This window comes from Sinocyclocheilus anshuiensis, unplaced genomic scaffold (assembly GCF_001515605.1).
Source record: "Sinocyclocheilus anshuiensis isolate Anshui unplaced genomic scaffold, SAMN03320099.WGS_v1.1 scaffold1389, whole genome shotgun sequence".
Taxonomy (NCBI): Eukaryota; Metazoa; Chordata; class Actinopteri; order Cypriniformes; family Cyprinidae; genus Sinocyclocheilus; species Sinocyclocheilus anshuiensis.
This window is the reverse complement of record NW_015552672.1, coordinates 210,693-236,693: the sequence shown is the minus strand read 5'-3', so window position 1 is coordinate 236,693 and position 26,001 is coordinate 210,693. Positions and strand designations below refer to the sequence as shown.

At 39.1% G+C, this 26,001-nt stretch overlaps 1 long non-coding RNA gene across 1 annotated transcript; it reads left to right on the top strand.

Moving 5' to 3' along the window:
* The first annotated feature begins 9,139 nt into the window (after positions 1-9,139).
* Positions 9,140-11,634, top strand: LOC107667429 (uncharacterized). Its single transcript, XR_001631787.1, has 3 exons — positions 9,140-9,213; positions 10,478-10,701; positions 11,234-11,634. It is a non-coding gene; the product is annotated as an uncharacterized LOC107667429 (long non-coding RNA).
* Positions 11,635-26,001: the final 14,367 nt, after the last annotated feature.

Below are 26,001 nucleotides of genomic sequence, written 5' to 3'. Positions count from 1 at the left end.
TAAAATAAATGAACCATCAACAGAAATTCAACAAAGATAATTAAATTGCCAGAGGAACTTGGAGCCCGACAAGAAATATGAAATACGATTCGGTTTGTTGTCAGAGGGCAAATTGCTAAATGATGTACCATACAAATGAACCATCCTCCTCATCTGTCAGCTCACTGGAATGATGGCTTTCTCATGGTGTTTGGCTCTGGAGAAAATATATTCCCCCTCCAACCCATTAACGATTCTTTCTCTTCTGCAAACCTCTTCTGGTTTTCATGTCATATGCATCTCTAATATTGCAATATTGATAAACCATTTCCGTGTGTTTGCCCCAAAAATGTGGCTCAAAAATTGATAAAAAGGCAAAAGCTTGGGGTGCACACATTCTGTTTCTGCTTCACCGTCCATGGCTGATTTTTATGAACATCATTTGGAGATGCAAATGTAGGGTCACTCATGACTACACATGATCGCAGTAGCGTAGAGAAAACTGTCGTGTCCACTCAAGTTGCTGTCGTCAGCCCAGAGATTCAACTGCTTTAACGCTGCTGGATTAGGAGTTTGGGCAGCTGTGCTTAGGTGATCAAAAACCAGGATTTATCCTTGGATTCTGCATGGATCAATTAAACCATCTGAGAAAGTTTCTTAAATTTCAATTTCTGCTAAGCAGCAGGCTGGAAATGTAAAACACATTAAGGGGATCTTCTCATTCTTAAGGACTCACAGAACATGAACCTCAAAATAAAACATCCTAAATATTCCACCAATAACATATTCAGGGTCATGAAATCGGCGCGGCTGGAGTGTTAAAAATCTGTATCTGAAATACATAAAAATTGTGTTTAGGCCTAAACTGACCCTATTGGAAATTGAACGAAAATGACACTCTTGGATGCATTCTGCTTAATAATGCTAATGTAACGGGGCTGACGAGACGTGAGACGTGTGGATCCATCGACAGGACGTGACATGACTCTGGATGATCAGCTGTGATGCAACGTGATCCTGGATGAATAACTGAGGCGTGACGAGACTCTGGACGAACAGTTGAGACGTGGCAAGACTCTATTTTTAGACACCAAGTGCTCTTGATGGATAATACAGTGAAATGTCCAAAATTCTGGAAAGCGATCATCAGCTTTACACAGCCCCATAAGACCTTTCTCAGATCCCAAAATGGCTGGAGCTCCGTCCGTGGCTATTGCTGTTAGTTTTGTGACGGCGGTAAACAAGCCTTCAAACTGGATGTTTACAAAAAAAAAGACAAATCACAATCCTGTTGTCACATTTATGGAAAAGGAGAGGAGAAAATGAGAGAAAAGAAAGATTGGGTTATATATGACTGCACAGTGAGGGAATAATCAGTATAACATGTAGTGATTCTTCCAAATATTCTTCCAAATAAGTCCTTTTCTGTGCTTGAGCTTTTAGTCTAATGTAAATTCATAAAATTACCTTTTAAAATTGAAATTATGGTAAACATATATATATATATATATATATATATATATATATATAGTGTGATAAACTGTTGAATTTATTTTTGGTATTTCAGTAAGTTTTATAGTAAGATGTTAGGCTTAATACACTAATTTGTATAGTGATTGAAGTACTTTGCCAGCCAGTACCGATCTTAGACTTCTGGGGGCCCTATGCAAAACTGTGTCGGTGGGGGTGGGGTTGGAGTGGGGTATGAGTGCTTATGAACGAATGAATGAAACGCATTTGTCCGTGTTTCACTCCGTCTCGAATCGCGCTCGCAGAAAGCACTTGAGAAACAGTGTCTCTTCCCTAAAATAAATGAACTCTTTTGCTTGGTATGCTTTCAACTCGTTTTTTTAGTGTTGAGCAAGACTGTACGACATTCACATTACATGATTACTGTACTGATACTGGTATCTGTATCTAGAGTAACTAGATACTGATACTGATACTGATTTTTACATAGAAAGGGCGACAGCGCACCGCATTAAAATAAATTATCATTCATGTTTTCATAACCGCTGGCCAAATTCAAAAACGAAACTAAAATTAAAAAATTTTTTAGAGCAAGGGGGCCCCCTTGTGTTTCGGGGGCCCTACGCAGCTTGCGTATTTTGCATATAGGGAGGATCAGTTCTGTTGCCAGCTAGACTGCCCCATCTGAACTGTTGTAAATTACACCACTGGTGTCTAACCCAAAAAAATGTTTAAAAAGTACCATAAAAGTTGTAAGTCATCTGAACCCATGACATAGGAACAGGTCAGAATTTACATTAAATGATAATGCTCTGCTTTTCTGTTCAAGTCCATTTTTTTATTTATTTATTTATTTATTTTTATTTTATTTTATTTTTTATTTTTTTGAATGCTCAGTAGTAGCTGCAATTAAACTTAATTGGTCATCACATTTATCATCATCATGGGAAATTCAAATATGCAGAAACTATAATAGAGTGCAACAGTCAAGTTCTGAAAGTAAAAATGTTCCCCACAGGGGAATTTAACAATAATTTATAAACCTTTAAAGACAGACCTGCTGTGTGCTGCAAGACTGCTATTCAATGGTATATGCTTTTGCTGAAGCCATCAAGCTCTATTATTTACATTTATTATTTTTTAAATCATGTTTAACAGTGGAGTTGCTGGTGAAAAACTAAATTACCCATTTAAAAAAAAACAAGCAGATTGCACCAAAAGAACATTTCAGCACCCACTACAATGAAGCACTACAAATATACACTTAAATATTTGAACATACATGCATATTTTGCGATGAATGTAATATATACTGTTTCAATATAAATAATCAACATATTTGTTATTTGCGATGTTTCATGTGATTGTAGTTCTTTCCATCATTGAAGCCATTAAGTACACAGTCTTGTACCTGTTACGGAGGGAACTCAGGAAGCGTGCAGATCCATCTGCAAGGCTTTATTAACAGAGACGTGGTCAAAAAGAGGCATAGGTCAGAAAATGGCAAACAGGTATATTGATGGCAAGGCAAGAGGGTTGAACCAACAGTCAACAAAGCATAGTCCATAAAATCACTTAGAGACGAACGGGGACTCTCACGTATTAGTCACGATTTGAGCGGCTGGTTAATGCCCTCACAAAAGAAGTCTATCAGCACACAGTCCGGCAGATCAGAGAAACATGCAAGATCTAAATACTGTTGAATGTAGCTCTCGAGCGATCGGATGCCCTGCTCGAGAGCTAATAACAGTCTTGCGGTGTCCATTCCTGGCCAGTGTCGTTCAGGAAAGCCTCTGGATCCTTCTGTGGCCGTGTATTCTGTTACGGGAAGCGTGCGGATCCATCTGCAAGGCTTTATTAACAGAGACGTGGTCAAAAACAGGCATAGGTCAGAAAATGGCAAACAGGTATATTGATGGCAAGGCAAGAGGGATAATCCAGGTACAAGGCAAAGGTCCAGGCAGGGGCGAACAGTATCCAATTGGGCGAGACTCGAGGGATAATCCAGGTCCACAGGCAGTGATCAGAACACGGGGAAACAAACAAGGCAAGACGATGAAAACAAGGAAAACAAGACACTAGGCTCGGTAATGCAGCTATCGCTAGATGAGTGATAAACACAGAACAATACGCGGTGATCTGAACAGGAACCGAGAGAGTGTTAAATAGAGTGTGTAATGGCTCTCAGGTGAGCGTGTGATTAGTGACGGCTGTGTGATCAGTGAATTCAGCTGTGTAAGTGCAATGGATGATGGGAACTGTAGTCCGGAGTGACATGTAACAGTCTGTGTAGTGTGAGAGTCAATGTAATGGTAGAATGACCTCTAGTGGCAATCGGCCGGAAGGCCACGGACCAAATTTGTGACAGTATCTTTGTCTTTTTGTCCAGTTTTCAAACACTTCTTGCTGTTGTGATTCACCTCATATCTGGTTGGTTTGTTTTTTGGCTTATAACACTTTAATGAAGACTTTTAAAAAATTCTCTATGGAAAAAATACTTCTGGAAGAAAAACTGCTGAAAAAGTGTGCATACACATACTGCACTCTGTTAGAACTGAACATTCATCGTGGATGAGATACCTAGGGTAGGATGCAGGAATGAGGAAGATGCATGCAACTTGCAAAAGCTAAATTTGTATTACTAATTGGTTATACTACTTGTCAGTATTTTAAATCTTTTTAGTTCAAATCCCATTCACCAGAAGCTAGGAAGACATCAACTGCATTATTTGTAGTATTATAGTTACAGATGAGACCAGCAAAGCTGAGAATGTAGGGCTGGGCGATTAATCAAAAAGTAATCGAAACCGAAATTCAGAACCTCTAACCGACATAATTTTCCCATGTCATGTATTTAGGTTTTTTAATCCTGTTAATACTTTCCCCTTAAAAACATACTACAGTGTGTGTATTCAGCGCTAGACAGATGTGTATGACCATTGCGCTCGTGTCTTTTGCAGCGTTTCACACGTGAGCACCTAGTTTAGATGCTGTGTCAAGTTAAAATAATTTAAACTTTTACACTCAGCGCCGCTCATCAATGTCAGTTCCAAAACAGTGGACTAATCAGAAGACCCCAGAGGTGGAGCAAGCATTGCGAACTTTTGTTTACAGTAGCAAGTTGGCTTGGCAACTGTTGTATTTGATGGCAACATGGCCGAGGCGGCAATCTGCGCTACGGATTTTTTTTTTTTTAAACATTCCTGAGTTTTTAGACGCAAAGACAGGTTCTGTGTGAATTGCCAATAAGAACCTAGAGGAAATACGTGTGCATATAGAGTGACAGGACAAGACAAAGTCCCTTTAAGGCAAGTCATTTCACTCTGCAGCCATCTTTGAAATGCCTCTCGGGCATGCAAGTGCAGCTCCTATCTCCAACAGAGCCTTGACCCAACATGGCCACATCGGAGCCTCCAGACAACGGGTTCCTCACCAGAGACTCCAGCTGTCACAGACGCCACACTTAGAGACTTCGGCCGTCATGGACACCACTCCAGTGTTTCTGGGTGTAATGAAAATCGTATCTGAGGCTACAAGGGCGATTCCTAGGTGTTCCTAGGAGACTGACTTCCTGTTTGGTGGACACGCCACTTATATCGGTGCGAGCTGCTGACATCTCTAAGGTGGTACGTGGTCTGAGGGTTTCTGAGGTGGTCCCGCTGTCAGTCACACTCCCTGTTACGGCGATGGCCATTTTGAGTGTTTGGGCTGCACACTGCTCTCCAGTCCATGATTCTGCTCCAGAGCTTATTCTAGTCCATGAATCCACTCCAGAGCCCGCTCAAGCCCCAGAGCTCAGTGCTGTGTTGGCGCCAGCCTGTGAGTTACCTTCCTGTTCTGTTTTGACCACAGTGATCACAGGTAAACCCTCCACCAGTCATGTCACGGCCAAAGAGGTCATCTCTGAGCTCTTAGCCTGCCCTGTCATGGCCAAGGAGGCCATCTCTGAGCTCTCAGCCTGTCCGGTTACAGCCGGTGAGGCTGTCCCTGAACCTCTTGCCATGCTCTGTCACGGCCATGGAGGCCACTCACCAACTCTCTACCTGTCATGCTACAGCCACTGAGGCTGTTCAAGGAAATTCTGCCTATCATGTCGCGGCCTTAGAGACCATTCACAAACCATCTGCCTGTTCTGTCACAGCCAAGTGGTCCGTCCATGTCTCTGCTTTGCCATGACCTCCTGCTCTGCTCCGCGGGCACACAACCCTAATATACAAAACTGATAAGAAAAAACTAAGAAGAAACATAGTTATTTCAACAAAAAAGCATCAAATTTGAAATGTAACGCAGTGAATTCTGGGAATGTTATTCACAGTAAATTATACGGTCTTTTTCACTTCCAAAAATGGTATACTACCGTAAAATTAATGTCCAATACATGTAATGTCCAATACAGTTTTTCACCGTATATAGTAGGAGAATTTACCATTAACCATTTAACAGGTTTTTACTGTAGCATTTTTACAGTCTTTTACCGTTAAATTCACGGTCATTTTTACAGTGTACACTATATTTTATACTAGTTTGATAAAGTTAGCATTAAGTGACTTACATTTTAGACACAATATTGCCTGTTTTTTCTCAATTTTAAAATAGTTCCAAACAAAGATCACAGCACTGTTTTGCGTCTCTGAGCAACACACAGGACGGTGTTTCCATATTGAATAAATCAGCTTTTTGAACAAATCAGGTGAATGAATGATTCAGTGACACAATCAAATGCTTCGTTCTTGAATGGATCATTTAAATTATCAGGACCACCTCCAGTTCTCCAACCTCCTGGACTCTTTGTTTGTTTTGGGTGGTTTAGGGCATCAGGAGCCACCCTTAGAGGGGGGAATATGTCATGGTTGGTTTTGGGTGTTGGTTTATGTTCATGTTTTCATGTCTTTTATTTTGTAGTTTTCCCACAATGTCCTCTGTTAGTCATGTGATTCCCTGTTCCTTCATGTGTCATGCTTTCATTGGTTTATTTTCTTGTTGTGGTCTTTTGTTCGGCCTTCTGATTGGTCCATGTTCCTCTGCTCATCTTTGTCATTGGTTGGATTGTGTCATGTGACCCCATTTGTTTGATATATAGCCCTCATGTTTCATCGTCCATTGTCTAGCTTTGTTGCCTGTAACTACTGTTGGTGAGTTGTGTCCATGTCCATGTCCATGTCCATGACTATGTTTTTGTTTTGCCTACTTAAGTCGTCACGTCAAGCCAAACCATGTCAAAAAATGTCTGTGTTTATTTTTTATCTGCTCACTTTTGGGATATAATAAAACTGCACTTGGGTTCTCACAATGCTCGCCTTCAGTGGTCTCTCATTACACATGTACTGTATGTGCCTGAAGTTTGAGAAACAAGGTTTTCAGCTCACAGCTGACATTGAGCTCTGCACTATCAATGAACACCAGCAACATCAAAACCGCCTACATAGTTGTGAAGAGCGAAATTCCCAATTAAATACAATGGCGAGTTATGCAGAGCTTTCTGGTACATTAATTTATACTTGATGTAAGGCAACGGTCTGAATCATTTTTCAGCAAGGAGAACCATAGATGGATAGAAATACCACTGAGTATTAAATAGGATATTTGATATTCCCCACTTTAAGATAATCAGCTCAATTACCTCCCCACATATCTATGCTTGTAATCTTGTGCTCCTACACTGAGAGGAGATCTCATTGGAATAGCACGTCCATTTCTCTGTGAAGTGATGACAAGCAGACAATGGCGTTTATAATGGCAGTGTGGTAGAAATTAACATTAAGCACTTTCACAGGCCGATTCCCTTCTGACCACAACTTGACAGCATTTCATTGTACACAATTTGAGTCAGTGATCAAAGTGACAGTGATGTAAAAACCCCTGTCAACAGAAAACAGTTCAACTCTCTAGTGTTCTTGCGAAATCACCTCTAATTAGGTCAAGGCCTGATCCATCGGCAAATATGAGTGGAATCAAAATCGAAAAATGGGGGGAAATGGACGGCTGTGTCTATTTACCCTCTGAAATATTACGGGAAACATCAGGTTGTCAAACTAGTTCAAGATCGGATGTGGCAGGGGTAGCGGTGATGAGATTCTACCCAAGAATTAACTGTGACCTGCATTGAAACTTAAGGATGAAATCAGCTCAGTGTTAATATGCGAAATCAAAAATTGTGTAAATCACACAAAATGACTTGGAAAAATTTGAGATGAGGAACTGCACAAAGCAAGGACTCTTAATGCCTGATATAATCATGGCAATGTTCTTAAAATATCATACATCATATCATATCAGATCTTTGCTTATAGGAGTAAAAAGATGTTGGAAATACCTGAGCAGTTGTGTAATGTCAGCACACATCCTGACGTTGCCTACACTGCTGAGAAGGGCTTTAGATTATAAGGTAAATATGTGCTGCACACTTTCCTCTCAATTAAAATATAAACACACAACAAAAATAACAGAGTGAGAAAACAGCAGTTAACCATCTGATCATAGCGATGTGGATATGTTTGCACCAGCTCTACAATTCAGCACTCCAATCAAGTTAAGTCACATTACTTTTATTTATATAGCACCTTAACAATAGATTACTTTAAAGCAGCTTTACAGTTTTAAACATCACTTTCAGTTAGATTTACAACTTTTGCTATAAAACAGCACTCCACTGTGCTCATGTTTTTTTACTTGCTTCTGAAATTGATGCACTGAATAGAAGCTACAGTATTAACGAGAGATCATTTCTATGTCAAAGAAGGTGGAGCCTTAGAGCACATCTACCTATTACGTAATCTCCATGGACCAAAGGTAGTTCGAAGGTTTTTACTAGTCACGTGCACGTTTCTCAAAAGCATTGTTAGCCAACTTCTCACAAGTTCTGTCATTACCAACATGATTCTGTATTTCCCACAACCATAGTTTCCTGAAATTACCATTTGCAAACAGCATGGCAAAGTTCAACTTGAGTCAGTTCAGTGTTGATTCATTTGAGTTTAGTTCAATACCAGTGTCAATGTTGCAAGATGGGATTTCGTTCCTGATTTCATTCTAAATTATGTCACCAGTTCGCTCTTCGATTTTGTACACGGGGCCTTTTGACCCCTGAGATATGTTCACATGAGGCACGTTGACAATATCTGGACTTCAAAAGTCGACCTGTAGGACTCTGAGGAATGAAGCAATTACAGAGAACACATGATACGGTGTCAAACGCATTAGGAAGTCAAACATACTAATCATTGAAGACCTCTCCACAGAGGGTGGAATGCCTTTAGCTATGTGTTTTTTTTTCGGCATTGAAAGACAAACTCCTCAATGTCCGTGGCAGTGTGCCAGCCTAGGAAACACAGGCACTGAGAGGCCATCCAATTAGCAGGTGTTTGTAAGAAACAGTTGACACTCCCCCCTGTCTGATAGCTACGGCAGTCTAGACACCAACAGACAAATTTAGGTGCTCTGGGGAGTTTTGTGTTTTTGCAACATGCCTGTTTTTGGAGAAAACATCCAATTTGGATGATGTCACATGACAAACTGGCTTTCAATAAAAGGCCATATGGAATAGTGAGATAAAGGCGGCTCCCGGTTGTTTTTATTGCTTTAACGAGGTTGTATTAGTCTCAGGTGTGTAGAATTAGCAGGAGAGCACATACACAAGTGCTTATAGTATTAAAGAGAGAACACAATACGCATCATAACAAACAAGCAGCATTTTATAATCCCTTTCATGTCTTTGAAGTTGAATTTATAGAATAGCAATGTGAAATAGAGCACACAGGAGGACTGGTAAAAACAAATCAGTTGTTTATTGAGAGAAACACTGGGTTAATGGAATATTTGTGGAATAGATATGAAAAAATTCTTCAATAGAGTTATCTGAATTATTAATTAAACTGCACACCACCAACTGTTAAGAGAGCCAATAATAAATAACAGTGTCTGTGATAAAGAAAAGGGGGAAAAAATCTTTAAAAATCTAGTTTAAAACACATGTACCAATTTCTTAGAAATATAGTTATTGTATTCATGTTAATTTTATATGGTTTTGAAAACATGTTTTCATTTGAAGTTTATACTCTTTTTTTTTTTCCGAAGGAGTATCTCAAACCTTTTTAAGACTGTGAATTAATAATGCATACTTATTTTACGTTATTATTTTGCTTTATTTTTTTTATTTACAAATTATATATTGCAATCTAAAATAACATTATCATAAAAAGGTTAAATTATTTGATATTTTAGTTGATTTACTGACTTTGACAAACAATAATTTTTTCACCTGCATGTTGGTTGCGCCAAATGACTTTGATTTTGCGGAAGGTTTCCAAATCACCAATTCAGTTTTGTTTTTTTCTAAGAAAAAAAAAAATTACGTCAAGGTTTTCAATTTAGTGAGGCTTTTTTTTCTCTTCATTGTGATATCAGGACAGTTGTATCACTCTGACACTTTTAACTTAATGTCCAAAAATACAAAAATACATTTAAAGAACAGAAAATAAAAACACGTCATAGTGGAAGAGGTGCGTTCAAGTCATGAATTGAATTTTTTTATGTATTTTATTTAATTTTTTCAAAAATTGTGTCGTATCATGGATCCAAAGGCACAGAAGCAAATTTGTCAAATTTGAGAGAGGTAAAGCAGGTCCCGCCCTGGATGACCTTGGAAATTGCTCTGGGATGCTCCACTGGCTCCGCGGAATCTCCAGACATACTCGTGTCATGTTAGCGCGTGTCGAGGGCCCATATGGACCAGTTAATATTTAAAGCGTTGAAGCACACGCGATTCCCAACAAAATTAATCTACAAGCACATAGCCTGATATAGCTTCTCAACCTCTTTCAACATCTCGATATCGAAATTGCCGAAAAAACAGCAGGACGTTTCAGCAGGAATTGAAATGGAAACAGAAAGCTGAGGAAAAAGTAATGACCTGCCATTGGGAAGGTCGATGCTTGGCTGCACAAAGAGATAGAAGGGGCAAACAGTGGCGAAGGGAAAGTAGGCCGGCAGTGGTGAGGGAATAGTTGCGCTTTAACCTTCCTCTCTGCAGGAGTGGAGATGAGTGCCCTCGGTAGGGTCACACGGGCAAAACACGAAGGGAATTTTAAACACAAGTACCCTGCGAAGCGCTGACCACGGCCAACAAGATCCCACCACACATTCTGCTAACGTGCTGTGACCACTCTCTCGCTGATGAGGTGACTTCTGGGAGATGTGTTTGCTACACGCAAATTTAATCACAGCACTGGACCGTTTCAGCCTCAGAGTAAAAAGGTAATTGTGACTTTAATTATGATTTTATTTCTTGTAATTGCAGATTTATATCTCTTATACTACATACTGTTCAAAAAGTTTGTGTTTTTGAAAGAAGCTTCTAAAAATAAAAGTGTAGTAAAAACAGTTATGTTGTGAAATATTACAATTCATACAACTGTTTTAATATATTTTAAAATGTAATTTGTAATGGCAAAGCTGAATTTTCTGCATTCTCCAGTTTTCAAATTATTTTAATATGCTGATTTGGTGCTCAGATGGAAAGAACAGTATTTTCCACACGTCTTTAATAACTTGCAAGCCATTTGCACGCTTTATGCTTCACACAAACTTTAAGCAAGAATTATGCATGCATTAGAAAAAGACATTTACTCACATTTTCTAACAAGTTTCCATATAGTAATTCAAATACTTTCATAGAATCCAAGAAATGCATAATGTGACCTTCCACAAGACATATAACAGTGACTTCTTCAAATTATTCACCACTATTACTTTTCAGTGAGGTGTTTTGCACATTGCTCTTTTGAAGGCTGCGTGAAAGCACCTGTTGATGTGATAAAGGGGTGGAGAGCGAAGGTTAAGATGAGCACTTGCTTCTGATTTGATTGAGGGGGGTTCCAGTTCTTCACAGCAGCTCCTCCTCAGCTCAGCCATGCGGGATCATCAAAGACTCTCCGCTTTGATCCACTCTTCAAAAGCCTTCACTGGCCTCTTGTCAGTGTCTGCTCTGCTGGTAGTTTAGGCTCTGTGCCACCGCTGTTAAAATAGCCCAATTAATTCACCACACTCTCCATATTGAGTTCATGTTGTCAGTGGTTGAAAAAAAAGAAATTCCGTAATGCAGATTTTGTATTAATTCAGAAAAATGTGGGGAATTACTTGCACTTGATGATGTCATGATCCAATTGTTTTTTTCCTGTACATTCTTAAAAATAAAAGTGGCATGGATGGTTCCATGAAGAACCTTTAACATCCATGGAACCTTCCCATTGCACATTTCTTTATATTGGGAAAAAGGTTCTCTAGATTATTAAAATGGTTTTTACATTAAGAAAATAATGATTCTTTTAAGTACGGTTCACTGAAAGTTCTTTGGGGAACCAAAAATGGTTCTTCTATGACATTAGGGCCTTTCGCACCGCGGGAACCTTTTCATAGTACCAGAACTAATTGTAGAACTACCCACTTTTTGGCGTTTTCGCACCGCCGGAACTGGGTGCGATTTTAGTACCGGACTGCCTTTTTCGAGAACCAAATTAGCTCCTACTCCGGAGCAGGGTCTAACCAGCACAACTGGTACTAATCGTGACGTAAGTAGACATTGATTGGCCAAACGCGTACGAAACCGCCCTCACCCACCATGATTTAAAACGCCGTGTAAACATTGTGTCAACTTATTTCGCAAGTATGGAGAACAGCGATAGATGGACGGACGCTGAAGTGCAGGCACTTGTAGCAAATGTAGCACTGCCAGTTGTCGTTGGAGATTCTTAGTCCTCCTTTCCGTTCTTTCAATCGCTTTACGTATACGTCGACTTTCCATGTCCATTATTGTGAAACCCGCGAGACACAACAAAAACACAGCTCCGATCACAGCGTCCTCCATCCTCCTGTTGTTAATGTTGTTCTTCTTTGTTTCTGTTGTTGAACGCCACACACAAATGACGCCACTGTCGACCGGCTTACGTCACTTCTTAGTACACACTCTCAAATGCAACCCTTTAAATGGTACTGGGAAATAGTTCGCGCAAAATCGTCCCAGTACATGTTTACACTCTTGTTTTCAGAAGTCAGTCGCTAGTTCCGCCTTCTCGATGACATCACGCGCGTCGTTAAAGACGGCATGCGATGAATGGTCGGGAAGCAACGTGTAGTCTGAAATGTTTCTTGTCCACGACATGACAAGATTTTAGGAGTCAAAATCATGTAATCTGACACAGTGACAGTGGAAAGGTTCAACAGATGTTAAAGGTTCTTTTTGGAAGTTGGAACCATAGGTGCTAATCGAGAACCTTTATTTTTAAAAGTGCATATAATCTACAGATACAGTGGGTACGGAAAGTATTCAGACCCCCTTCAATTTTTCACTCTTTGTTATATTGATGGCTGCAATATAACAAAGAGTGAAAAATTGAAGGGGGTCTGAATACTTTCCGTACCCACTGTATATACAGTACTGTATGTTGCTTGCAAAAAAAAACTCAAACCTGCACAATCTCTACAAGCAGAAGCTGAGCAGGTAAACTCTTGTTTTACAGTTAGACTGGCTTATGTGAAAAATGCAAAGTGATAGGACATTTACAGTTATATTCCATGCACTTGACAGACACTTTACACTTAAGGACCAGGTATACTTAATTTTCTGTGTTCCACTCCATCTCGTGCACAGTTGAGCATGCAGGCCTTTTAAAGCATAATGCATTTGATGCATACACGCTCATTCTAAAAGATTTTGACTTTCTAGTAAACAAATTCAAGAACTCAGAACAAGTACATGATAGGTAGTATATTAACATTATAAAATTATTAGGGTAATATGTTTTTTTTTCTTGATCATAGATGGCACAATATCTCATCTCAACATAATTGAGGAATGACTATGCTCTTCTTAATTTTATAATTTCATCTGAACATTAACATTAATTGTTTTTAATGGGGTAAATGGCCTCCACAGAATTTGGATAGATCGACCCAAGTGGCAAGTTGTTACAAGTGTTATTATTTTAATTTAATACAAATTGCAAATTTGTCATATTTTGCTATTCATTAAAGCCTATTGGCTAACTGAGTGAAATCATTCAAGTCAAGTCTGCTTTATTGTCAATTCTTCCACATGTACAGCACATACATACAGAGAATTGAATTTGAATTCAAATGGAATTCAAAGCGTTGACACATCTTGAATTACAAATGAGCAATTAAAATATATTTACAAATGCCTGTATAAGAGCCCAGAATAAATTTGCCTTTTAGATGAATCTCTTTTACTTGGATTCTGTTTTGTCTTTCATTGATTAAATTTTTTAACTAAATTGCCAAAACACAATTTTAAAAGAATAGCTGATTTAGTATTTGCACTAAAACATTTACATAAATAGCTGAAAATGTACATAATGTAATAAAATTTAGATAGAATTATGTCTTTTATATAGGGTTTCATTAATATTTGATGTCTTTATAATGACTGACGTGTTTGTCACCAGTATTTTGTTTATTTCGAGAATGTTCCCTGGTCAAACCTGTAATCTTGGTGTTGTTAGAGCAATGCTCTACATGTTTACATAACTCATCAGATCTATAAAAATATTTATTCAAACTAAATCTCATATTCAGATTCAGACTAAGTACATCACTTGAATTTTGGCATCTCTCCAGATGTTTTGACCATGTAATTCTGTGAATGGACAAACGGTCCAACACACAATTAATCAGACTGATACAGATAAATTTTTGCACCGCTGGCAGCGTTAGGTAAGTTTATGGACTGTCCGAAACTGACATAACATAATCTGGCTTGGGAAGAAACAGGCGAGTGACACGGAAAGGCTCTTTATGGAGTCAGGGGAGTTGTCTTTCATTGTGCTTGACTGGAGATGTTGAAGTGTCTGATGCTGACAGGGATCCATTAGGGAGCCTGGCCTCTCCTCAGTAATGGAGAGCAAAGGAAAGAACGGAGTTCATTCTCCACCAACTTTGTCTCTCTTTATTACTCTCTCTTTGTTTCTCATTCTTTTGGTCTAGCTGTAATTCTCTGTCACATCAGACAGCCTGTGAAGTTGCTACTCAAGGACATTTGACAATTTTTTGTGTGATTGAGGCTAATAAGGCAAATCTCTTTCTCTCCACAATCTAACAGTGTCTTAAGGGAGTTTCTCCTTTTATATAGAATATTACTGGGTTTCCACTACAGAAACTCACTCAGAATGCTTCATCATTTAGGTCAATTCCTGCAGGAAAACGGAATAAGGGGACTGGTAAAAACGAGTTTGTCTAGAAAGTCCTATATAAGCACTCTGGTATGTTTTATTTCTCCTGTGCTGTGCTTTTAAACTAAGAAGGACATATCTGAGAAAAAATACTCATTGCCGTATAGGTTCTGTGTACATGTACAGGGCCATCCTTAGGGTGGTGCAACTGGTGCAGTCGCACCGGGCCCCACTGCGAACGGACCGAGAGGGACAAGGAACGCGATCGCGAACGGACCGAGGGGGGCCCCACTCCCTACCTCGCACCGGGCACCGCATCAGCTAAGGATGGCCTTGTACATACATTTTGAAATGTTGTGACTGCATATAAAACATAGTATATACTCATCGGCCACTTTATTAGCTACACCTGTTCAACTGCTTGTTAACATAAATATCTAATCAACCAATCACATGGCAGCAGCTCAATGCATTTAGGCATGTACATGGTCAAGACAACCTGCAGTCGAGCATCAAAATGAGGAGAAAGATTATTTAAGTGAGTTTGAATGTGGCATGACTGTTGGTACCAGACTGGCTGGTCTAAGTATTTCAGAAACTGCTAATCTGCTGGGATTTCTTACACACAACTATCTCTAGGGTTTACAGAAAATGGTCCAAAAAAGAGAAAATATCAGTGAGTGGCAGTTCTGTGGGTGAAAATGCCCTATTGATGCCAGATGTCAGAGGAGAATGGCCAGACTGGTTTGAGCTGATAGAAAGGCAACAGTTTCTCAAATAACCACTTGTTACAACTGAGGATTGCAGATGCTCTCTAAATGCACAGCATGTCGGACTTTGAAGCAGATGGGCTACAGCAACAGAAGACCACACTGGATACCACTCCTGTCAGCTAAGAACAGGAAACTGAGGCTACAATTTGCGCGGGTTCACCAAAATTGGATAACAGAAGATTGGAAAAAGGTTGCCTGGTCTGATGAGTCTCAATTTCTGCTGCGGCATTCAGATGGTAGAGTCAGAATTCGGCTTAAACAACAAGAAAGCATGGATCCAACCTTATCTTGCATCAACAGTTCAGACTGGTGCTGGTGGTGTAATGGTGTGGGGAATATTTTCTTGGAACACTTTGTCCCCTTAATACCAAGCTGATCATTGTTTAAATGTCACAGGCTTCCTGAGTATTGTTGCTGACCAAGTCCATCCTATTATGATCACAGTGTACCCATCTTGTGACGGTTACTTCCAGCAGGATAACGCACCATGTCACAAAGTTCAAATCATCTCAAACTGGTTTCTTGAACATGACAATGATTTCACTATGCTCAAATGGCCTCCACAGCCACCAGATCTCAATCCAATAGAGCACATTTGGGAGGTGGTGGAAAGGAAGATTTGCATCATGGAAGTACCTGACAAATCTGCAGCAACTGCTTGATACTATCATGTCACTATAGAGCAATATCTCTGAGGAATGTTTCCAGCACCTTCTTGAATCTGTGCCACAAAGAATTAAGGTAGTTTTGAAGGAAAGCTGTACCTTATAAAGTTGCCCGTGTGTGTCTGTATACAATGTAAAGGCTTATACTGAACGAATCAGTGAACAAAGCGGAATAAATCTTTTTGGTCAAGTGATGTCTGATGATGATGTACTGTGTACTGTGATGTACATCCAAGTGTAACTGATTATCGGAAAAAGAAAAATTGTAGGGCGAGGACTTGGTCTTTATGCATGAATCACTGAATTGTTCACTCAACTAATTCATTCAAAAACACTGATTCATTTGGGAATGCCACAACTGTGTGTTGCTCAGGGACATTGTTTGGAACTATTTTCACAGACAGAGCAAAAATAGACAAAATTAGTGTCAATATTGTGTCTAAAACCCAAGTTAGTTCTTGTTTATTGAACTGTGTCGGCAATATCACACTCACAATTGTGCGGATACAAGGACAGGTCTGTTTTAATGAGGTTTGTCCACTGAGGGACATATTCTTCACTGCCAGTTTCTTAGGGAAGCATCACATATGCTTTAAAAACTGGCATATTTGGTAAATACCCATTTAATTAAATTCTATGGATTGAGGTCTGAGTTTAGCAGCCTGCATGACATGCATGTCACAGTGTCTCTGCAGCTGGTGATGTGATTATGACTTTGTTGTGATAACAGCGAAAACCATGTTTTGACAGGGATGTGAAACTGTGCGCCTGATAGGTTTGCATGCTATTACAGTCTGACGAACATCAGAAATTATAACATGAAAAGGAAACTTTACTGCCACTGAGAATGAACCAACGTGCGCTTTGAATAAATCTAACAGGCTAGTTGATATTCAAGATGTATGCAGAAGGTCAATTATTTTAGACACAAAATATAGAGTGCTCGCTCTATATGCACAGATATAGAGTGCTTGTACTATATGCACAATGATGTTACAATATATTTTACCTGTGCATATCTTATAATTCATTGCAAGAGGGAAGCCATGGTCATTTATACTCCATACCTTCAATACCATGACTGAGGTGCCGTTGAGCAAGGCACTGAACCCCAACTGCTCCCCGGGCGCCGCAGCATAAATGGCTGTCCACTGCTCCAGGTGTGTGTTCACAGTGTGTGTGTGTTCACTGCTGTGTGTGTGCACTTTGGATGGGTAAATGCAGAGCACTAATTCCGAGTATGGGTCACCATACTTGGCCACGTCACGTCACACACTCACACATATACTGCTTGTGCAACTCAATAGGAATAGAAAATTCAGAAAAGAGAGGTAGATCTTGTTCCTAGTAGCACAGGGAATCAGAGAGACCACTTACAAGAAAATAGCCCACTTTTCGTAATGCAGTGGTTTGACTGCCAATAAATATTCTTGTCAAGTGTGGTCTCCTTGTGGATTGACAGCACTGTGTAAAGTGATAATGTGATTTTGCTGAGGATGTTTTCTCCAAACAGCTTCACTGTCTCTCACAATCTCTTAATGATGCCACTTAAAGGCAATTATACACAAGCAATGATGCAGAGGACCAAACACTGCAGCATTCATAGCACAGACTTTAATATCCTCAAGCTCCTCCTCAGACATAGTGACCATTATCTTTTTCAGGTGGGCTATTTGTATGTTATCTGCTGAAGCATTTCAGTCTATGTCAAGTGGGCTAATTCGTTCAATAACACTTTCTGCAGTTTATATCGTCATGCCAGTATGTAGCAACAAGTGAATGTCTTTTTGTGCATAGTGATGAGTTGTTAAATCATTAAACTAGAAAGAGTCAAACACAATTAATCTTATTATTCTTTATTAAAATTTACAAGTCTACCAAGATATACCAAGATATACCAGAAAATGTTTAAGACATGACAAGCATTTTCCTCACAAATGACAATAAGTCATATATTATTTTCCCTATTGTTTATTTGACTGTGAGAAACCTCTGCAAATGGTTCAGTGCGTGATTCAACTCTCCGAGTGAATCTTAATCATGAAAAATGTCAGTCCTTTTTGCAAACCGATTACATCAAAAGAGTGAATTTTTCGTGAATCTTTTACTAATAGTTCTGATAAAAGAATGTTCTGTGTTTGCTGTGTTGCTTCTTGTTGCGAATGAAACTGACTTACATGCACCTTCTCCGTTTTATGAACTAAATTTCATTTGTTGTCACTCTGAATCTTGTTCAGATTCAAAACAGCGAGTCATTATGTGAAGTGACTGTGTTTGTTTTAACCAATAAAACTGTACTGTCATGGCCCACGCTCAAAATCATATTGGTTCATGCTCTAGTCTACATCAGTCTTTGAAAGCTGGGGAGAATGATTTGTTCACTTAAAAGATTCATTACATGAACAAAATGATTCTTTCCGTCTAAGCTCCAACTTTTTGCTGAGTTTGAGACTTCCAGTTACTGGTTCTGAAGTTGGCAGGGCCTTTAATCTCTCTCCTAATTGTCTCTCTCCTTTAATCAACCACGTTGTTTTATTCACTTCATCACAGTGTTCAATAAAAGATTCATTCAAAAATACTGATTCTTTCCATAATAAATGAACAAATCTAGGCTGTAACTTTTTGCTGACATGATCTTATGAGTTTGACACCTCCAATTACTGACTCTGGAGCTAGTAAGGCCCAGTTCAGACGTCTTGACTCTCTCCTTTAATCAACCACAGTTGTTTTATTCACTTTATCACAGTGTTCATTAAGAAGCCCTGGCTAATCCACCTTTGCCTTGTCTTAATTCAACTCTCTCATTTATTTCCAATCAGTTGCCTGTCTCAGAGCTGTCTTGCATTTAGTTAAATTTCAGCTAGCGGCATCCCTCACAATGAGACTCGAGGCTAGAGTCTATTAGAGCTTGACCTCCCCGTATCACTGTGGATGTTAATTACATCCGCACACGCGCACACACACCCACACCGGCTGTCCCTCATATGAAGTTATCGAATGTCCGGTCACTCAGAATGGTAAACATCCACAGATCTATGAAATGGAGGTCACATTTTAGAAGACTTTTGTAATCTTCTTTCACTCAGGTCTGAGCTGTCTGTCAGCCCCCTGCATTCAGACTGAGAATAACTTCTTTGACTTTAATCTGTCCGGGGGAATTGCACATTGCATTGCCTTGATGGAACTGCTATTTTCACATGTTCTCTATCTCCCATACAGATATGTGCATGTACACACTCACACACACACTTAGACAAACGATAGTTGCATAGGCTGTGTGTCTCACAGTAACTGGAGAGCGAGTAAACTGAGCTGGAAAAACAAGATTGCTGTTTGTGTCCATGACCTTCTATTTCTCTTCTGCCCCCATCAGCTTCAGTGCAGAGCCACTCGCTGCCTCACCATTGCGTAGAGCAATCTCACAGAGAGAGGGGTGAGAAGACGAAAAGCTGACCTTTGATCCGGGACAGAATTCAATTTGGGTAAAAGACCTTGGTGGCATCAGCTTTCTATGGGATCTCTCCACCGCCAGATATATAAACAGGCTAGAGTGATGGATGCCTGGGAGATTTTTTGGTGAGCAGGATATTGTTAAGATGACAGACAAGTGTAGCCGACACATGCGGTCACAGCTGAGGCAGGATTGAAGCGTCAGGATGCAATATGCTTAAAGGGATAGTTCACCAAAAATGAAAATTCTGTCATCATTTACTCCTCATGTCAGTCCAAATCTGTATGACTTTCTGTCCCCTGTGGAACACAAAGGGAGAAATGTCTCTATTTTAAAGCCATGGAACATGACTTTGTTTGCTGCCATTCACTGTTTATTGAAAATCATGTGAAAATCAAAATGTGTGTGTGTGTGCGTTTTTGTGACAAATGAGGACATAAATTTGTATAATGACAAGGGTATGACATAGGTATTACAAGGAGAAGGTGACTTTTCAGGACATTACCCCATGTCCCCACTTTTCAAAACGCTTATAAATCACACAGAATGGAGTGTATTGAAAATCTGAAATAGCACAAAGTTTCCTGTGAGGGGTAGGTTTAGGGGTAGGGTTGGTGTAGGGCAATAGAATATACGGTCTGTACAGTAGAAAAACCATTACGCCTATGGGATGTCCCCACTTTTCACAAAAACAAACCTGTATGTGTGTGTGTGTGTGTGTGTGTGTTGTGTGTGTGTGTGTGTGTGTGCACTTGGATGGGTTAAATGCAGAGTGACCATTTCGAGTATGGGTCACCATACTTGGTCACATGCCACTTCACTTTCACTTTCAACTTCAGAAAACTTGTCTCCATAATTTGTTAATGAATGGGAATTGAATCAAATTAATCCGTTCTCTGGAGCGCCTTTCAGTAAATAATGACTATCACATGTGAAGCTGGGATATGACTTTTCTAAGACTTGGAATATAGCACACGAGTCATCTTGACCACTTTTATGATACTTTCATGGTGCCTCACGTCATTTTTGAAGCTTGAAAGCTAGTTCTTATTCATTGTCATTGTATGAGAAACAGACATGTACAATCTTTATATTGTGTTCCACAGAAGAAAGAAACTCATACAGGCTTGGAACGATTTAAGGGTGAGATGATGACAGAGTTTTCATTTTTGGATGAACTATCCCCTTAATTCGCTTTGCTTCCGTAGAGAATATTACATGAATTTAGAGACTAATTAGGTTTACCAGAAAAGGCAATGTTTCACAATATCTTTTCTTCGACGACTAAAACAGCAATTTAGGTCTTGATGTTAATTATATGTTAGAGTGGTATTTATAAAGGTTATTAGTGTGTGCTTAATGAGTGGAAAAGTTAAGAGTTCCTGGAGTAACACAGTAAAACGCCACAGTGGATTTCAGTTTTTGAATGTGTTGGTTTAGTTTTAATGAGAGTATATGTTTAAAAATATGATATTGCGCAATAAGTTCAAATACTTAAAGAGGCTTCCTTATTAGGTCTCTTGTCTTGTCCTTTCTAAACACTGTTAAAAGAAGACCCCGAAGAAGGTATTCTTTGGCAAAATGCGTAGGTTTACAGCCTGTTTTTGAATATAACGTTCTTTAACATTTCTTCACTGAATGTGAGACCAAAAAGCCAAAGATCACCTTCAAATATATATTATACAGAACTTCTGAACATACTAGACCTATGTTTGGAACTGTTAAAAGAGTTTTACCAAGTGAGTAAAGACATTCTCTATAACAGTTTGTGAACATCTTCCAAATTTTAGACTTCCAGGCCTCATTCGCATCCTGAATCATCATGCAGCACACCCTCCTCCAGTCCTCCCCCATAGGGTGATGAAGCTGAGATGTACCATTCAGTGATGGCACATTTAATCAGCACTCCAAAATGTATGATCGCAAGAGACACGGCTCCACGCCACACGTCTCCGCACACCGCTATTACAAGTATGGAATAACCATGCGTGGTCACACAATCAATCCACCAGCAGCTTTTAAATTAGCATCTCAAACCCTCAGCACATGTTTTGTCACAGACTGCCAAGCAGTAAAATTGATATTAAGAATATTGACTGTTGTACATGACACTCTATTAATATTGGCAGGGGTGAATAGGTATGAGGAATATATAGGCCTAGCTTCATCTGATTGGGAGGGTGAAAGGTATGATGGGACAGGTGTTCCTCTGGAGGGTGATGGATTGTGGTGTGCTTTTCATGCCCTGGTGGCATTGGCTTCAAGAAATTGGTATATATGCAATTTATTGTTGGAGAACAATAACACATTGATCAATTGATTCTGAATTTGATAATAAAAAGAGGTAACATCATAAAGCGCATAAATCATTGAGAAGCACTTTCTGAGTACACTGTAAAAATGAAAAGATACATGACACCATTTGGGGTTCCTCAGATCACAACCACGCTGAAAGAACCTTCTTGAGAACCTCTAGTCACCATTTCAAAAAGGGTAGTTCTCTGAAGAACTTACAAAAGGGTTCCTGAATGAACTCTAAAGACTGATATCGGTTCTTCAATGAACCATGCAATAACAAAGTGTCCTAACCAGGCGAGATGCGATATGTTTCCTGCTTGTCTGTCCACACAAAATGCACAAATGAGATACATTCACATTACATACATTCATAGCACAACTGATCAGAAAGGTTCTTACGGTTTGCGTACTCTCTCTCACACTCGTAAATGTGCTGCTGTTGAAGGGTGTTACACATACCTACAATGCTGCACTTTACGGTATGCTTTATATAATTTTCCCTGTGGAACTAGAGGATTTACCTCTATTACCTATTTGATAATTAATATACATGAGGAGTGGGCAGGGTCACAAATATAGTGTATAGTGCAAGCTCGCAACCTTCCGGTCTGTCTCTTGAATCCAACAGGGAAGTGACTTAAACTGCAATTCATCGACTGGCTCCACCCAAATCCCGCCTCTTTGCCCTCTTTGCTGCCAAGCTGGTGATGGCTGGCTCCGCCCACTTTGGGCTTCAAAAATGCTCTTCAGAAACCTATGGGTGGCACTTGTCACAGTCGCATAATAAAGTGCATTAGTGCCTGCTCACTTTTTCAGCGGCACTGGAAAGTAGGTTCAGTATTTTTTTCATTCGTTTTTCCTATCAGAATTTTTTTTTTTTAAGTGCTTCATGTGAGTGCACTGGCAAAAATAGCTTGTCATCATTCCCTGATTGGTGGATTTTTCTTTTTGAAGAGTCATGGGTAATGCAGTTTTACACCAAGAATTCCACTGTTGAACATGACTATTTAAAAAAAAAGCTAAAATAATGCTGATGGCTTCAACAAATGTATATACCATCGATTAACAACCTTGTAGCTCACATTAGTCTCCTTTTAATGGTTACAAAGTAATAATAAATAAATAAATCATCAATTCTCTTATAAAGAAAAAGAAAATGAATAGGAATTTTACTTCAGGAACCCGACTATTGCACTCTATAAAATACCCAAGTGGGGCCTGTACAAAAAGTTGAAGCATAGCTTAAAATTGTTTTTACTTCACTGAAAGCTGGCAATAATTTTCCCAAGCAGGAGTCTCCGTAGGATTTGGCTATGAACATTCTTTCTCTGTCTGTTTCAGCCTTGCCAAAACACCGATGGTCATTAATAAATTCATGCATGCAAAAAATGAGCCTTCCTCCATGAGGTATCCTTGCCCTCCATAAACTAGAAAGCTCCTCACCCTTAGGTCAGAGATGATGCTGGAAAGGGGGGCAAAGAGCAATGAAACATTAATATTTTGAAAGAAATGTTTTATTTAAGTACCTCACAGCAGCACTAGGGGGATGAAAAACATTTACCCATTGGGAATGATATTATGACCCAGGCAGAGGCCATGTGATGGCTTGTTTATTTTGTTCCAGGGAGCTATTACCAGAGGTGACTGTGTGGGACGGAGAGAGCAGGACTCAATAGCATTCTTGTAATACTCTGCTTTGAAAACAAAGTCAGGTAGCCTACTGTTTTGTCCTTTCAAGTACTGACATGACACAGTACAGTATCTGAACTTCTTTTATACATGCTTGGCAATCATATTTGCCAGGTGCGTATTGATGCTAATGATCCTAATAATTTAAATTGCAGACGTGTTTCAAAAATGGATGTGGATAATGATCTCAAGATGCTTTTGTTTCAATTAAGATGGATTTGGATCCTTACTGCACACAAGCACCTACAATTTGTCAGGACTCTGTCAGCGGTTCTCGTTCTTCCTCACAGCTCATTCAAAGTGGATTAAAACATCTAAGGAGGTAATCAGACCTTCTAACACAAAACAGAAAGCCTATATGCCCGACGACTCTCAGCGAAGTGTAACCAATAACTGTTCCATTTGCAAGATGCAGCTGAGCTTGAAATTAATACAAATCTCTTTTATTTCAAAAACGAAGGCTATGAATTGCCAGCAGCACTTCCAGGTGATCTTAATGTATACCAATTAGACAGCTTGCATTGAATAGCTCGGCTTTGGCTGTGTTTGATGTTTGACCTCTTGGGATCCTTGAAAATCTGCTGCAGTCCCCCGTGGGATCCTGATGAGTGGCGACCCAAACAAATGAAAATGTTTATCGTCCTTTTATCAAATTAACCACTCTATTGCACAGTTAATTGTTTATTAAAGGACTTAAGATGGAATCACATAATTAACCTGGTACCGGTCTTAAGCTTTTTTCCAATTAGGAAATGCACTGACTCGTGTCATCTGAATGATGTCACTCCTATGAAACTGAAGCTACAAGAACTTTTATTCATGTAATTTTTTTCATATTTGAAGTTGGACATCAAAAGCCAGTCTTTTCCTGTTGTATGGTCCGCTCTCTGTTAATCAGAACAGCCACAGCACCCCCTACCGTTCAACACTTTTCATGACTATCCTTAAATGCTCACATTTGATGGAAATAAAATCCCAAGACTGGATCATTTTCATATTTAAATTATATTGTAAAAAATATATATATTTAATATTTTTCTCATTTCCTCAAAATTTGGTAACGGTATCCAAAATACAATAAGTGCTAAATTTTATAAAGAAACCCTGCAGACAAGAATGATACAATGGCTACATCCCAAATCTGAAAAATGCTGCATACGCAGAAAGAAACTCATCGAGGCACATCCAACTCCAGTGTTTGCATAACATCCTATCTATTCGGGTCATTTGTGGTTAATTTGAAGGCAGCATAGTGTACCCTTTGTTGCCTGTGATATGCCACAATCCTGTGTAAGCAGTAGATAAGAAAAGAAAAGAAAACAGCGGTTCCTGGTGAAGTTATGAAGTAAATTAATTCATAAATATCCACTTTTATTAGAATGGTCACACTTTATTTTAAGGTCCAATTCTCGCTGTTAGCAAACCATTAACTACGACTTTTGCATCAATAAACTCCTAATTTGCTGCTTATTAATAGTTAATAAGGAAGTTGTTAAGTTTAGGTACTGGGTAGGATTAGGGATGCAGAATATGTGCTTCATAAGTATAAACAGACAATATCTTAATAGGCATTCTAATATGCAACTAGTTAATAGTGAGAACTGGTCCCTATGCGTTACCATTAGAATTTTATTTCTACTGAGAAATAAGTGTTGTAATCATCAAATATTTGTTTGGTTATGTCTAATGCTCACTTGAATTTGGTTTGGATTTTTACAGTGCCTTGGAAGATTTCTTAGAAGGTGCCTTCATACAGAAATTCTGATTAGTAGCCTAATTAACTGACTGAGCAGTGAGATAGACAAGCAGCAACTTTTCATTTTAGTAATGATCAGAAATTTGTCATACAGTATATGCTGTACAATTCCAAAGCACATAACTAACCTCTGCTAGAGTGTCCTGATTATAAATGGACATGCCATTTTCAGTGAAATGGCAGTTTACCATCTTAGTTGATGCAAAGCAAACATGCATACTCTATCAGGAAAAAAAACATGCAAAATTTGTACATTCGAGGTGCAGACACAAATTTTGGTGACATGTTGTGAACAAAAAATTGTTTGTCTATAGTGTACGATTGTCAGACTCTCCGTGTCTCAATGTTCATACTATCCATCCTAAATAGTATGTGAGATTAGAATAAGTGTGTCCCAAAGCATAGTATGTTGAAAAGAATATGCCAAAGGTCCCCGGATGGTCTACTATTTCAATTCGATTTTTGAAGTGTGGATCCGTGCACACTTTAATGGCTAAAATTGCCCACAATCCATTGCGCTTTGGCGAAGGATTCGGTCTAGAACTACAAACACGAATAAAACGCGTTAGAAAAACTACAAACGTGGCGGATGCGCGCGATCAGACGGTTAGGTAGAGAGGTTTACAAAAAGGGGTTTGAGTTACTAATAATCAACATTTAACCTGGTAAAAAATATTTATTTATTGTTATCCGTGTTATATTTCATCTGCAACAGTAATGTGAACTTTTAAAATGATCC